At 40.5% G+C, this 16,934-nt stretch overlaps 2 protein-coding genes across 2 annotated transcripts in view; one reads left to right on the forward strand and one right to left on the reverse strand.

The window, feature by feature from the left end:
* Positions 1 to 8,485, reverse strand: part of zgc:162160 (uncharacterized protein LOC561782 homolog) — a 41,893-nt gene extending 33,408 nt beyond the window's left edge. Inside the window, exon 1 of the mRNA XM_049469143.1 lies at positions 8,217 to 8,485. The gene's annotated coding sequence lies outside the window, so the exon portion shown is untranslated. The remainder of the gene's footprint in view (positions 1 to 8,216) is intronic.
* The window catches only part of LOC111196242 (zinc finger protein 239-like), a 443,969-nt gene that overhangs the window by 107,704 nt on the left and 319,331 nt on the right, over positions 1 to 16,934 (forward strand). The window lies entirely within an intron of this gene.

Here is a 16,934-nt window from a genome sequence, read left to right on the forward strand (position 1 = left end):
CAACTGTCAAGTCTCTAGACTCACCTCTCACAGTCCCGAACTCTATTTCCCAAAAACCCACTGGCGATGACGTCACCGTCAGCCACTCACTTTCACCCAATCGCGTTACGCTCCCCCGTTCTGAGTCACCTGTGTTCTAAGTTGATACTGAAGTCTGGTTAAGCCATGCTACAGTCCAGGGAACACTTTGTAGACTTTATTAGATCCATAAACACTGCTGTGAGGATTTGATTGCATTCAGTGACTAGAGTCAAGAGTATTCTGAACTCAGTATTCTGAGTTATGGAGCCTTAATTAGCATGTTAGCTGCTAACAGCCAGACTCCACTGGGTTGAAGCCACGATGCTAACAGACAGTTAGAGCAGGTTAGCCACAATGCTAAAGGTTAGATAGAATAAGTTTTGCTATGTGCAATGCTATGTGCACCTCTGTCTGAATTTGTTAATAATTCATAGATCCTTATATTTAAGATAAAGTTTTTGCCCTTTACAGCAAATATAGTAGCACAATAAATGCATAATAAGTATCTGTTAGTTTAAACTATCTGTTTAAGTGTGGTTTTAATCTACAGATAACTGCTATAAAGAGATAATATAGGTAAATTCTTCTCTACTGCAGCAGCGATTGCTGGCGGTGCGCCTCAGGGCTCCGTTCCCGGCCCTTTTTAATTTTCACTATATACGCTTCCCTTAGGGTCAATCTTCCTTAAATAAAACTAATAAAACACCACCTGCTGCTGTTACGCTGACGACGCCCGGCGTTATCTCCCAGTGAGGGAGTGTTGCTGTAGGTGCATTCCTCCTTTCTCTGAATATTATGGGATGCTCTGAATTATGAGGCCATTAAAGAGTTGAAATACGGATGTGGCAGAATGCAAGCTAATAGCTTCACACACTGAACTGACATCACACGACTGGAGAACTCATGAAATATTAATGTTCTTACGACAAAATAGAAGAAAGAGACGGCGGTACAAATGGCTGTAAACGACTGACCTGCCATACGTCACAGGACAGACCCAAGGAATGCATCCCATGACTTTTGCCCCATGTCCCATGGATGCCCTGAGACTTGTCTGTTCACATAGACAATTCAAGCTAATTCTATATATACAGATTTATAGGTTTATGTTTGAGTAAAATGAACATTGTTGTTTTATTCTATAAACTACAGACAACATTTCTCCCAAATTACAAATACAAATATTCTCATTTAGAGCATTTATTTACAGAAAATGAGAAATGACTGAAATAACAAAAAAAAGAAGAATAATGCAAAGAAAACAAGTTCATATTCATAAAGTTTTAAGAGTTCAGAAATCAATATTTGGTGGAATAACCCTGGTTGGTTTTTAATCACAGTTTTTTTCATGCATTTTAGCATCATGTTCTCCTCCACCAGTCTTACACACTGCTTTTGGATAACTTTATGCTGCTTTACTCCTGGTGCAAAAATTCAACTTGTTCACTTGTTCCTGAAGTAGAACTTTGTGATTAGCTTATGTAGTTCTATCCCATGACTTTTGGGATTTCAGTGTATGGACTTAAAGGAATGCAGAGTAAACTAAGAGATGGATCCTCCCGTTTTCAGATCTTCATATTGCATCATTTTATCTCATAGGATTCTTTTATAGCATGCAAAAGTTTGGAGCATTGACCGTTAATGTTACTGGTTCAGTAAGTAGACGATTAACTGGTGTTCGAAAGATAAAACAATGTTTGTTTTAAATATTTGAATCAGATTTAGTGGGATACTTTTGGTTCGCAGAAGTTTTTGGCAACCAAACACCTTCAGTCTCTGGAGAGGTGGTGCACTCTTCTACTGTGCAGTGGACACACCTGAAATTCAATGTTTTTTGTCATTATTTTAAAACATAAAATGCTTAGATGATCAGGTTTGAACATCTCTGCTGGATTTTCTCAGTCAGTTTTATGAGGTAGAGTCTCCTGGAATTCAGGCTTTCAGTTAACAGCTGTGCTGAACTCATCAAGAGTTAATTACTTGAATTTCTTGTCTCTTAATAAAGTGTTTGAGAGCATCAGTTAAAGTAAAGTAGTGAAGAGGTAGAGTTACAGGTATACAGTGAATAGTGAATATTTCAGTAATGTTCGAATCCAGGTTATGAGAAGCAAGAACTACTCAACTAAATAAAGAAAAATCAGTCGATCTGAAAAGAAAGATTTTAAGAGCTTTGTGATGACTGCACTTGAGGATACTTTCAAAAACATTGATGATGATGAAACTGGCTGTTTGTAATAAAGCATTTGATGATGTATTTATATACAGTTACTCCAACAAGAGCAGGATAAGGTCTTTTTAATGCTTGGCAACCAAACACCTTCAGGAAGATTTCTCAGACTCTGAAGTGGTGGTGCACTCTTCTACTGTGCAGTTACACCAGCACTAATACACTATACAGTACCAGTCAAAGTTTTTAATTAAAAAAAAAAAAATCTGAATTGTAGATTAATATGAAAGTAATCTAAACTATTAAGAAAACATATGGAATTTTTAATTATATTAGTAAATTATTTTTTTTCTCATTTTTATAATAGGTGAAGACTAGCTCACGCCTCCTCTGACACATGTGTAGCAAGACTCCGCCTCTTTTTGAACTGCTGCTGATGCAGTAGCATTGCCAAGTAGCATCACAGTGCTAACACTCGGAGGAAAGTGCAGCGACTCGGTTCTGATACATCAGCTCACAGACGCAGCCTTGTGCTGATCCACATCACCCTAGGAGTGGTGAGGGGGAGGAGAGAGCGACATCTACTGTACTGTACTGTACCCACCCAGAGAGACGGAGAGCAAGACCAATTGTGCGCTCTCGGGGATCCGGCAGCTGATGGCAAGCTGCATGACTGGGATTCGGCCCAGCAATCTCCTGATCATGGTGGCACTGACTTCTCTGAGTCTGCTGGACCACTTGTAGCCAACAGAGGTAATTCCTTAAATTAAATCGTGACCTCTTGATGTGTTAATACACTTAAAAAAAGGTGTCCAAATACTTTTATCCAAACACTGCTGTGTTCCTCTGCTCTCTGTGCTGTAAACAGCTCAGTGACGTCTACCTCGGCACAGCCGGCACAGACTCTAACTCCCAGAGACAGCCAGTCCACCGTCCGGGGGGGGTCAGGACAAGACTGTTAAAGCGTAAAGGTGAGATCCCGTAACGCAGAGCATCCAGGTGGCAGACGAGGCCCTACTGCAGTACATTAACTCTGACACACTCTAAACACACACACACACACACACTGAACACACTACACACACTCTAAACACATTGGACACATAGATAGCTGGGAAAAGCTGAATTCCTCCCTTCCTGCTCATCTTCTCCTCAGATCCCGACATTAAAGTGAATCTTCTGTGAATCAGCTGAAAGAGTTTGGTGGAGTTTGGAATCATTCGCTTCTATTTGCGTCTTGTTCGGATGCTCCTCCCTTATTGTGATGTCACAATAATAAAAAGACCTGCATAGAACCATCTTAGCTCCACCCCTTACCCGTCAACCCCCACCAGAGCCCCACCCACTTTATCAGTTGAAGAAATGCCATTTCAGTCATTACTTCCTGCTGGTTGAGAAGTTCAGACAGTACAATAAAGGATTAGCCAGCAGACTTCTTCCGAGGGAGGGATCTGTACCTACTGTCTAAGTACTTTCAAATAATGAGTTTCTATTGTGGTTCTGTCACAGTTGAGCATGAACTCTTGTTCTTGTTTTTTTGCCATTTAGCATGAGGCGTGGCCAGCAACAGCTTATTTGCATAAAAGTGACATAAAGAACCTAAAACTGGCAAGAAAAGAGATTTCCAAGTTTCTAAACTGAAAGTAAAAACATTTCTGCGTGAAGAAGAATATGGATAAAATATTGTGTTTAATGGTACCGGTGTGTTGGAACCACCATCCCTGCTAAACCTAATGTATTCCCACTTTTCGCGGCAGTTCTTCTTCTTCTGGCCACGTCACGCGTCTTTACTTACTTACGTCACACGTACAGCTTCTAAAAGAGGATCCGGCTCACTTTTACTGAACGTGAGCGGCTGGTGGAGCAATGGAGACTTCAGAAGAGGAAACTCAGAGCTCAGTAGCTCATTCACTCATAGTAAAACTAAAGAAACTGAGCGTTCTCTCTCTCTCTCTCGCTCTCTCTCTCTCTCTCTCTCTCTGAACATAACCTGGAATCGGATTCATCCGCTCTGAAAGGAGACCGTGTCACACCCACCCAGTTTAAAATGATTCTTCCGCATGCTTGGTGCAATTACCCATTCTCACCAGAGAGGGAGCTAAATCCTCCAAATCACAAAACTTACGGACATCAGCTTTAAGACTATTACTAACTTGTATAAAAAGAGGTTTAAACATATTCAAATAGCCGAGACAAGCTTGTTTCTTTAAAGCTAGAGATAGACCTGCTGTCCAATGAAAAACATGCATCTCCAAAACAGCAACTGTAGACCATTTGACCTCTCGCAAGTGGAGGCCTCTAGTGAAAACCTCCAGTATTACATGTAGCACACAATGGTCACAATGCAGAGAGATAGCAAATATATCTCTAATCTACGTTTGCTTCTTTACATGTAGAACTTTAGCTATGAAGCTAATGTAGCTAATACATAATGGAAGCTTGTGGACACCAGTTAGCATAGCAACTCCAGCAACAAAGGCTGAATGGGTGGGGCTAAACTGCTGTAAGGCTGAATGGGTGGAGCTAAACTATACTTTAAACTGCTGTAGGCTGAATGGGTGGAGCTAAATTCAACTTCTATAGTCTGAATATTGGTGGGGCTAAACTGCTGTGAAGCTACCAGCACCAAGTGTTACATGCTCTAGATAATGTAGTGTATAAAATGTGTGAATACCGGTGTCCTTTCGCAGTTAAAAATCTGTGTATAATAAGCTTCTGCAGCTTGTTGGCTACGTTTTGGAATAATGGTGGGAGACAGTCTATCGCTTTAATGGATCCAGGCTGTGCTGAGCTGGAATTAAAGTGTTGTAGCAGAAGCAGCTGATTTAGCGGCGGTGTGTGAGGACTCGGTTAATGTCGGTGTGTTTTTACGAGCCACGTTTAAATGATTAATGTCCATCAAGAGAGCGACGCTGCAAGACCCTTTCTATTCTAACGGTTTACACACACACACACTTCAGTAAGCACTGGGGAACAGCAGCAGGACGCTGTGCTGACTCGGCCTGGTTAAACTTGCATTAGTTGTCGGCGCACTCTCAGCACTCTCCGCCTGACGAGGTCAACAAGCAGTAAACACCCCCATCCCCGTCTAAAAAACAGCAGCAGAGTAGAGTTAGCACCACCACTGCTCCTCCCAACGTCAATCAGACTGACTACATCAGCAGCCAGAGTCTGAGAGAGAGAGAGAGAGAGAGAGAGAGAGACAGACAGAGAGTACTTTAGATCATGCTGTTTCTCCATCAGCAGCTGGAGTCTGAGAGAGAGAGAGAGAGAGAGTACAGAAGGTCATGCTGCTTCTTTCTGGGTGGGTACAGTAGCATTCAGCACTCAGTAGTTAGAATGCCAGCTAATTAGCTGTCAGTAGTTAGAATAGCATCCAATCAGCAATCGTTTATTAAAATGCCAGCCAATCAGTACTCAGTAGTCAGAATGCAAGCCAATCAGAACTCTGTAGTCAGAATCTCACCCATCAGTACTCAGAAGTCTTACCAAGAAAGACAGCCAATCAGCACTAAGTTAACAGAATGCCAGCCAATCAATACTTAGTAATCAGAATGCCAGCCATTCAGCACTCTGTAGTCAGAATGACAGCTAATCAGCTGTCAGTAGTCAGAATAGCAGCCAATCAGCAGTAGGTAATCAGAATAGAAGCCAATCGGCACTCAGTTGTTGAAATGCAAGCCAATCAGCTTTGAGCACTCAGAATAGCAGTCAATCAGCTCTCAGTTGTCAGAATCTCACCAATCAGTACTTAGAAATCAGCCAGTCTGTGCTTATTATCAAGAAAGACAGCCAATCAGCACTCTGTAGTCAACATGACAGCCACTCAGTAGTCACAATGACAGCCAATGAGCTCTAAATTGTCAGAATATCAGCCAATCAGCTCTCAGTTGTCAGAATGTAAGCTAATCAGCACTCAATAGCCAAAATCTCCCCCAGTCAGTACTTTGTAATCAGCCAGTCAGTGCTTATTATCAGGACAGACAGCCAGTAAGCTCTCAGTAGCCAAAATCTCACCCAATCAGTAGTCAGACAGTCGTGCTATCCAGAAAGCCAGCCAATCAGAACTTCATACCCATAAGTCCAGGCAGTCAGTAGTCAGTACAGATTTTCAGTAGTTGTTGGTGAGGTTGAGGAACGTTAGGATTGGGACCAGGCCAGGCTTCTCCTGAGCTGGATCGGCTCCAGATCTCTGTGTTTCTGATGATGCTCCTCTATTGATCGATTGGAAGGGATTGATCAGAGCTCTGATCAGAGCCGATAGATGATGTGACTGGACTGATGTTTATCTACAGCTTTACGGTTTTACACCGCGGCAGCGAGAGCGAGCGACCTGATTGGACGGCTGACTGCAGCTCTCTGCTGTTCAGCCACTCTATAAACCTGTCTCTCACTCTCTAATTTATTCATCTGTTTACTTGTTTTTTTACACACCTGACCTCTGTAAACAAACAAGGTGAATAATAGAAATTCTGGAGAGCAGAAGGGGCGGAGCAACAGCAGACTATTTACATAATAATGCAAACAACACATATGATAATAAAAACAGCTGCTAAAGTATTATAATAATAATAATAACAACGCCAATAAATATTAAAATATAATACAACTTCATTCAGTCATATCAAAACTAAATATATTTATTATACAAAGTTCACACTAAACAAAAACACAATTTGTGTGATATTAGTGTGCAATATACTGTATATTAGACCTGCATTAAGCAAAATATGCATGATAATGACAATCATTTATATTAAATGCATTTCATGCCATAGATATTTAATATATATAATATTTATTTACACATTATTGGAATTGACGTATAAAAAATGTGTATGAGAATGGAAATATATATTGTGTGGTTGTGTCCATATAGCATACAATAAATCCATAATGCAATTACTGTGACAGGCTTAAATATATATAGACATAGATGTATGCAATGCATGCAACTATACAATTCTACTCTGTTGCATGTCTCAATAATTACGGGCAATCCTTCTAATCTGGATCAAAACCTCTAGGACTATACAATACAATATATACAATACAATATATATATATATATATATATATATATATATATACTATAAAATAAAGTTGCATGTATCATATGATTATATATTGTATCAGAATTTCAAAATAAATGAAAATGAAAATTACTTTTTATGATGACTTTCACTGAAACACAAGGTTTTATGTTTTCGTTTTCTCCTGCAAAATTATGGTTTATACGTAGTATACCATAATAATGAATGCATATATTTCTATCAGTTATTTTAATTTGAATGCATTGCTGAAACAGATGTGCAACTGCACTAGAAGTGCAGAAGACAGAATAAGGCTGTCTGGAAGTATTGTGGAACTGTGTTCCCTGGAACGTTGGAGCTCCAGTACTTTTGGGATGCAAAAGCAATAAAAAAGAAAAAGCATGCAACTATTTTTGTTTTCATATGTATTGTATAATCCTATAAAATAAAACTGCATGCATCATGAAATTCTATATTGTATCAGAATTTTATGATGAATAGAAATGCTTTTCTTTTTCTTCTTCTAATGAATGCATATTTTTATATCATGTATTTTAATCTGAATGCATTGCTGACACAGATGTGCAAATGTACTTTTGGGATGATCCAAATGCAATGAAAATGAAAAAGCATGCAACAATTTTTATTTTAATATATATTGTGCAGTCCTACAAAATAAAACTGCATGCATCATGAAATTACGTATTGCATCAAAAATTGTAATGAATGAACCAATAGAAATGCTCTAAAATTACTTTTTACGATGACTCTCATTGACACATAAGGTTTTTAAGGTTTTCTTTTTCTCCTGTAAAATTCTTGTTTATGCATAAAATACTTAAATAACACCAGAAATCCCAAAAAATACTGCCATAACAATAGAACCACTACTGTACTCCAGTATTACTACTCTTACTTCTGAAAACACCAGCATGTCATCTATATACACGATCCAGTACCACTGATGCACCTGCAGAATAAAGGGATGCACTCACCGCTGGAGGACAAGATTGTTCCCCTGGATCATCTGCCTGTGGGATGCTGCTCTCCCTCTCTCTCTCTCTCTCTTTCTTTCTCTCTCTCTCTTTTGTTCTGTCAGATCAGTGGAAGTGTGTATGGGCTGAGCATGTGTGTGTGTGAGAGAGAGTGTGTGAGAGTGTGTGTGTGTGTGTGCCTTATTTCAGCTCCAGCATCTCGTGCTGTGTGTGAACAAATCTCATGCACACTCACACACACACACACGCGCAAACACACACACACACACACACACTCCGCACAGAGAGAGAGAGAGAGAGAGAGATCCCCTTTTGTTTTTCGAGTGCGAGAGCGAGGCCACGCCCACCAGCCCCGAGACTGGCTACTGAAGACCCACCTCCTGCACTGTGATTGGCCTGTACCCCAGCTTCCCTGACCGCTGCCTTAAGGATTGGCTCGTGCTTGACTGACCTTCTGTGTGAGGAAAGCCACGCCCCCTCATAGTGGGAGTGGCTGAAATTGGTATTCCTTCAATGAATTTAGGAATAATCACGAGTATGAGGGTCTAGCTCAAGTGGAAGGAGCTGTAGTGTTCTGGAAATTTTAGAACCTTTAGTAGAATGAGTTTTAGAATAGGGAGCTACTTGTGAACGTAAACTAGAACTTGTGAATGTGAACTAGTACACAAGTACTTGTGGGAGGAGCTGAGTTGTTTTAGAACACTTTAGAACCCATTCAGTGTTCTAAAAAGTAATGTCTTGAAAGTTTTAGAAGCTTTTCTAGAATGAGTTCTAGAACAATGAACTGCTTGTGAACGTGAACTAGTTCACAAGTACTTGTGGGAGGAGCTGTATTGTTCTAGGACAGTTTGGGAACTAATAGTGCTATACAAGTATTGGTAGGAGGACCTATATTGTTCTAAAACACTTGTCCTAGCACCCATTCCGTGTTCTAGAAGTTCTAGAATGGGGAAGCCCTTGTGAATGTAACTCCAGGATGGGGGATTACTGCTCTGGAACACGGAAATATTTTCAAGATTAGCACCAGTAGTTTTATGGTTTTAGTACACTTTCTAAAAAAGCATAGAAACATAGAACATAGAACTAGAGTTTGAAGGTCAACAACAAGTGGAAGGTGCTATATTGTTCTAGAAAGTTTTGAAAGCTTTTCTAGAATGAGTTTTGGAACAATAAATTACTTGTGAACATGAATTACTTTACAAATACTTGTGGGAGGAGCTGTATTGTTCTAGAGCCGTTTAGAACCCATTCTTTGTTGTAGAATTGGAAAAAGAACTTGTTAACAGAGGGAGAAGTTTTATAGTTTTAGTACACTTTGTAAAAAAATTGTAGAACAATGAACAATGAGGAGCTAGATTGTTTTAGAACACTATAGAAACCGTTCAGAATTCTGGAATGGGAAACCACTTGTAAAAATGAACTTGAACAAGGGGGAAAAGATGTTATTGTACTAGAACACACTTTTAAATGGCTTCAAGGCCTAGAAGTGTGGAAGGAGTTTTATTCTAGAGAATGTTAGAACTTTTAATACTTTTAATACTCTAGACTGGAGAGGCAAGTGTGAATATGATCCCTAAAGAGGAGGGGGATATTGCACTATACAACAGTTAGTTCCGACCTCACAATCTGATTGGTTGAGAAGTGTTCTAACCGCGCTGATATTCGTGATAACATCACGGCCTTCTTACACTAAACCTGTATCACTCTGCCGACGTGTTGCCGAGTAATGGCATATATGCACAGTACAGTTTTGAATCATCACCTCCACCGGCACCAACAGCAGCGTTAGCTTAGCACAGGCTTAGCACTGGGAATTTCCGAAGCGCGGATAGCTTGACTCCGGTCACCTACCCACAGTCCAGCCACACCGGCAAGCTAACCAACACCGCCCAGCAGAACAAGAAGAAATGCTCAAAAAATGCGCAGCGTTCACCTGAAGACGACTCCACGGAGCAGGAGAGGAGAGTATTAGTGTTATTTCAGCTCCTAACGTTACCATCTTCACTTATTCCCAATTTTGATTTCAAGCTAACGTTCGTGGTGTTAGTCTGCCTGAACCATACACTGTATGTAGTTAAGTTTCAGTTCTGTTACAGTTTTTGGTGGAACTACTTTTTGGCGGAAGGCTCAGTCCATATTAAAGCATATTCATTCTGAATTTCTTAAAGTTCTTTGATTTATTTTCTTTATTCATTTTGTAAAAAAATAAACTGTTATATAAAAGCAATAGAACACTCGAGGTCGTGTGTTATCAGGAATAACATCATGGCTGTGATGATCTACAGTACTCGCCTTCGGCTCGTGCCTACAACCGAATCACAGCCGTGATGTTATTCGTGATAACACACGACCTTGAGTGTTCTATTGCTTAATTAACACTGTGGGATATGTTCAAGACTCAGCACAAGACTTTAGAATTCTGGACTTTAATAAGGGGAGGGTGTTATTCTACCATAGTACTGTACCACACTTTGGAATGGTTCTGGAAAAGTGTTTTTAGAACCCTTTCAATATTCTAGATTTTTGAAGCAGTTGTAAATATGAATATGAAAATATGTGTGTCTGTGTGGGGGGCTTTATTGCAGTAGAACAAAAGGAACATTTTCAAGACCTAGCACAGGGGGAGTGGCTATAATGTTCTACTGAATAAATTTAGAATAATTTCAATTTTGATATGATGAAAAGTTGATATGATAAACCACATGTGGAACATCTTTGTCTCTTAATGCAGCCTAGCCATCACATTTAGGATGCTTTCATTTCTGCCATGTTTGGTCCGGACTTTCACGCTTTTCAGAATGTTCTAGAGTTTTGCGGATATAAAGACTATTTTAGCATTTTAACATTGGTCTTTAACTAAGGATTTTTTATAGTAGATTTTAGAGCACAGCTTTCCACAGTTCAGGAGGTGTGAGCCGTATTGTTGTAGTACATTTTAGATCTGCTACAGAATTCCAGAAGAGTGAAATACTTGTGAGTATGAACTCCGAGGATGTGGGGGCGGGGCTTGTGTAAAGACAGGTGAGGGAAAAATAAAATAAATAAATATAATACCTTGTTGGCGCTGCCCACACTGAGCGTGAGAGGGAGCCGGGGGCGGAGCGTTAGGTAACCGCTCTGCTGCGCTCGGCCGGCCGGCGGAGAACATCAGTAAGAATGTGTTTATAACTTATTTATAACAGCGTTTATAACGCATCACTGAGCGACCTCGCAGTCTGAGCAGCTCTACCACCAGAGCTGGAGCGCCGGGTCCGATTACGGAGTGCCGGGTCTGTTTCTAAAACATCCAGTCTGATTCCGAAGTGCCAGGTCTGATATTGGAGTGCAGGTTTCTGGAACATCCAGTCTGATTCAAGAGTGGCAGATCTGTTTCAGGAGTGCCAGGTCTAATGCAGGAGTGCCAGGTCTGATTCTAGAACACCAGGTCTAATGCAGGAGTGCCAGGTCTTATTCTAGAACACCAGGTCTGATTCCGGAGTGCCAGGTCTGATGCAGCAGTGTCAGGTCTGTTTCTAGAATGCCACGTCTGGTGCTGGAGTAATTCTGGAGTGCCAGGTCTGATTCTGTAGTGCCTGGTCTAGTGCCAGAGTGCTGGGTCTGTTTCTGTAGTGTCAGTTTTAATCTGAGCTGTGTCTGGTGCCAGAGTGCTGGCTCTGACTCTAAAGTGCCAGGTCAGTTTCTAGAATGCCAGGTCTGGTACCGGAGTGTGTCTGGAGTGCCAGGTCTGATTCTAAAGTATCAAATCTGTTTCTGGAGTACCAGGTCTGTTTCTGAGGTGACAGGTCTGTTCCTGTAGTATCAAATTTGTTTCTGGAGTGCCGGATCTGTTTCTGAAGTGCCAGGTCTGATTCTGGAGTGCCAGGTCTGGTGCTGGGGGGTCTGATTCTGGAGTGCCAGGTCTGATTCTGAAGTATCAAGTCTGTTTCTGGAGTATCAAATTTGTTTCTGAAGTGCCGTATCTGTTTCTGAAGTGCCAGGTCTGATTCTGGAGTGCCAGGTCTGATTCTGAAGTATCAAGTCTGTTTCTGGAGTATCAAATTTGTTTCTGAAGTGCCAGGTCTGATACCGGAGTGCCAGGTCAGATTCTGGAGTGCCAGAGTGCTGAGTCTGTTTCTGGATCGCTGGTTTTGATTCTGGAGTGCTAGGTCTAATGCAGGAGTGCCAGGTCTGATTCTAGAACGCCAGGTCTGATACCGGAGTGCCAGGTCAGATTCAGGAGTGCCAGGTATGATGCAGGAGTGTCAAGTCTGTTTCTAGAATGCCAGGTCTGGTGCCAGAGTAATTCTGCAGTGCCAGGTCTGATTCTGGAGTGCCTGGTCTAGTGCCAGAGAGCTGAGTCTGTTTCTGGATTGCTGGTTTTGATTCTGGAGTGCCAGGCATGTTTTTGGAGTATCAAATCTGTTTCTGGAGTGCCAGCTCTGTTTCTGGAGTGCCAGCTCTGTTTCTGGAGTGCCAGGTCTGATTCTGGAATGCCAGCTCTGTTTCTGGAGTGCCAGGTTTGATTCCAGAGTGAGTTTTACATTGTTTAAGGACACTGGACCACTGGGACGAAGCTGCAGAGTGGATTTAAGGCGTCTATTTAAGTCGTTCTTGGTTTTGGAAAGTTCTCGGGGTAAATTCGGCGTTTCCTAGCGTAACCTTGGTGCCGGGCTGGATCGGCTCTTCGGATCAGAACAGCATGTCTAATTAAGCTCAGGAGACCTTCATTCTTATTGCATCAATAATTCACACTCGAGCGCTTTAACTGTGGACCACTTTTAACAGCAGTGGTTTCTGGGTTTGTTATTTATTTATTCAGACTGTTTTCGGCGCTGTTCTGCTGAAACAGTCACTAAACTGAACCCGTCAGGCTGAATTACGACTGAAGGAAGTGAAATCTTCCTCCCGAGATTCAGTCCGGCCAACAAAACTCATAATTCTGCTGGTTTCAGATGGTCTACGGCGGTCTTTGATGGGGAGGAAGATTGAAAAGCTGAAAAATGAACTCTACACTCTGAGCTGCTTACACTGGTTGATTTGATCAGTATTTCCATATTGACCAAGATGGTCGACTTGTAGTCAAGTTGGTCATACTGGTGGATAACTGTGGACAATCTTGTTTGGTCATATTGGTTGAGTAGCTTGGTTTCATTGGTCAATCTCTTGGGATTCAATGAGGCCATCAAAAATCTATAGTTCTGTAGAAGAGTCCTGGATTCAGATGGTCTAAACTGGTATTTGATGGTTAGATTTGTTAAACAGCTGCTCATCAACTGGGGGAAAAACATGGTTTCTGAATTTTCTTGAATGAACTTTCTTTTTTGACATGTTTACTTAAGTTTTACTTTTAAAAACACTGATATTTCATAACCTTGAGTGCAACTGCCTTCAGAGACAGTTGTTCTGTTTCAGTTAATTTTAAATGTATTTTGGTTAAAGTAGGGTAATTTACATTTTTCAAAATGATTTCTCTGTTTGGTGGCTCATACGGACGGTAGTGCCAGAGAAGACCTACTTGAGAAAAGTTTCCTTGATTCCTTATATATTCCTTGTATTATTTGCGTGCAATGAGGTGAGCTAGTGTTTTAATCTGTTCTATTTTTTTGTGCTTTTCTTTGTATTAAACCTAGTGGGCTAGCTAAAGGCTAATGCTAGTGGAGTTATATGGTGTAGCTTACATAAAGCTCAATGCCCGTTCAATAAGATAATATATTATATTATCTTTAATACGTTTAATAAGATAATTTGGTAATAGTTTATTTTAAGGAAGACAAATTGGGCGCTTATTAATGTCTTATAATTTGCTTAATAAAGCCTTAATTAGACATTTGTCAATTATTTATTCACTACTTATTAGGCTTTATTCTGTGTATTTCAGTGTTATTGGTGCTTAATTAGGGGTCTGTTATGTAGAAATGATTAATTAATAATGGCTGTATTAGTTCTTATAGTGCACAATAAACAGTTATTATAGTTAGAACCCTGTTATAAGCAGATTCGATTATTAAGCATTAACTATTCTACATGTTATGAGTGTTATTATATTTGACAGCAGTTTGAGTTTATCTATGTGAGTTTGGTAAGGTTTTGTCTGTGCTGGAGTTTATTAAGAGTTAATAAGGGGTTAATAAGTCACTAATAGACCAAGATGTGCATCATACTCTAAAGTGAGCTTCTGTTTATCACTAATTACACACTAAAAAGAACTTAATAAATATTTAATCAATCACAGACCCCTAATTAAGCACCAATAACACTTTATAACACAGAATACAGCCTAATAATAAGTAGTGAATAAATAATTGACTTTAGATGCCTAATTAAGGCTTTATTAAGCAAATAATAAGACATTAATAAGCACCGAATTTGTGTTCCTTAAAATAAAGAGTTACCAATAATATATAATATTAAGTTTAACTGCTAAGAATGTCAGTGAATTGTAAGTTTATATATTTGCAAAAATACATGCCTGTAACAAAAGGAATGACTTGTGTCGTGAAAGAAAAGCTAATGGAGCTAAATCCAGAGAATTAAAAAGACAGTATTGATATGCTCATGTTATAAAAACTACAAAACAGTCACTTTAATTCTCCTCAATTAACAGAAGATCAGTAACTCCACCAGAACAGCAGGAAGAGGAGCAAAACCTCCATGCCGGCATCTTCCTCCTGAAGGTCAGAGCGATTATCCAACCGCAAAAACAATTACGCTGTAAACCCCCCCGAGACCCCCGGTCCCACACTCAGGTACACAATCTGAGAACTGATCTAAAACCACAGACGCTCACAGCTTTTAAACTACAGACTGATTTGGGACCTTCATTCAAACCTAGAGAGTCTGACAGAGTTTAACCACACCGGGTCCTAAAGCCTGTCAGATTCTGGATGTTTCTGCAGTGAAACTATTTAATATAATTTAATATCGTTTTTGCAATTGGTTGTTATTTTATTATCCAGTCAAATTTAATTATAAGTGTGTTTGCATATCAATGCATAATTAGTTTTGTCGTTTTTTAGAACATTATTATGTAACGCCAGGTAGTGAGGAGTGACGCGAGCCAAGTTAAAAATACAAACAGGTTTATTAGCAGGAAGGCTAACAGATACTGCTAACAGAATAGCCAGGCAAACAAAGATCTCACCGATAACAGAAGATGTAGTCAAAAATACAGTCCGAGTTCGAAACCGAGAAACGGTCCAACCATACATCAAATCCAGAAAGGGCAAAACAAAAGACATAAACCGATAATCCGAAAACAGGGTCGTAACGAGAAGGCAAAAACAATACACAGGAAAACGCTTAGTACGCAACATGAGTTAACAATACCTCGCAGAGTTTGTTTACAAACGGATGCCTTAAATACAGGAGCTAGACAAGAATGAACCGGAAGTAATTCAGAACACAGGTGAATCAGAGCGTCGGAGCGTAACGCGATTGGGTGAAAATGAAAGGTTGTTATTGACATCATAATCAGGGGAATTCTGGGAAATGGAGTCCGGTAGTGTGGACGATGAACAAGGCTGCGTGACAGTACCCCCCTCCAAAGAGTCCGAAGGTACCGAAGGATGAGGACGACACAAGGAAACCCCCATCACCCCCAGTGGCAACCTGGACAGGTAGTCCAGAAGCGGGAACGAAATGGACAGAGACCCTGGACCTTGGACGACCCCTTCTGGAGCCGCGGACGGAACTGAGGGAATGGACCGAAAGTAATTCAGAACACTGGTGAATCAGAGCGTCGGAGCGTAAAGCGATTGGGTGAAAATGAAAGGTTGTTATTGACGTCATAATCAGGGGAATTCTGGGAAATGGAGTCCGGTAGTGTGGAAGGTGAACAAGGCTGCGTGACATATTCATTATTTGTGTAAAAGTTAGTGGATTGAGACCTTTTTTGTGCACCCTCCAAACGGAAGCTTAGAAAAGCTGGAAAATGTTCTACGAGGAGACTTCGTACTATTACATCACATCAATGTCAAAAGTCAGAGGCACAAAAATAGATAGATAGAGTGACCGGCTCTCTGGAGGCTCGTTCCATGGTGCTCTTTGCCCGGGTTCAACGCCATGGAACGAGACTCCGGAGAGCCCGTTCCGTCCAGGTACTGAACCCGGGCTAACAGGTAATTCACACAGTGTACGAGGACAACTGTGTATTTGAGAGGAAAAAAAACTCCCAAGAGGAGAAAAATAAAGCTTGAGAGCAATATTTTATTATGTGTACAGGTCCTTCTCAAAAAATGTGCATATTGTGATAAAGTTAATTCTTTTTTTCCATAATGAAATGATAAAAATTAAACTTTCATATATTTTAGATTCATTGCACACCAACTGAAATATTTCAGGTCTTTTATTGTTTTAATACTGATGATTTTGGCATACAGCTCATGAAAACCCAAAATTCCTATCTCACAAAATTAGCATATCATAAAAAGGTTCTCTAAACGAGCTATTATCCTAATCATCTGAATCAACGAATTAACTCTAAACAGGAAATGGGCTACAGGTGCCACATTGCCCAGATCAAGCCACTTTTAAACCAGAAACAGCGGCAGAATCTCCTGACCTGGGCTACAGAGAAGCAGCACTGGACTGTTGATTGATTTTTGCATGTCATTCAGAAATCAAGGTGCCAAGTCTGGAGGAAGACTGGGGAGAAGGAAATGCCAAAATGCCTGAAGTCCAGTGTCAAGTACCCACAGTGAGTGATAGTCTGGGGTGCCATGTCAGCTGCTGGTGTTGGTC

Source organism: Astyanax mexicanus, chromosome 1, assembly GCF_023375975.1.
Source record: "Astyanax mexicanus isolate ESR-SI-001 chromosome 1, AstMex3_surface, whole genome shotgun sequence".
Taxonomy (NCBI): domain Eukaryota; kingdom Metazoa; phylum Chordata; class Actinopteri; order Characiformes; family Acestrorhamphidae; genus Astyanax; species Astyanax mexicanus.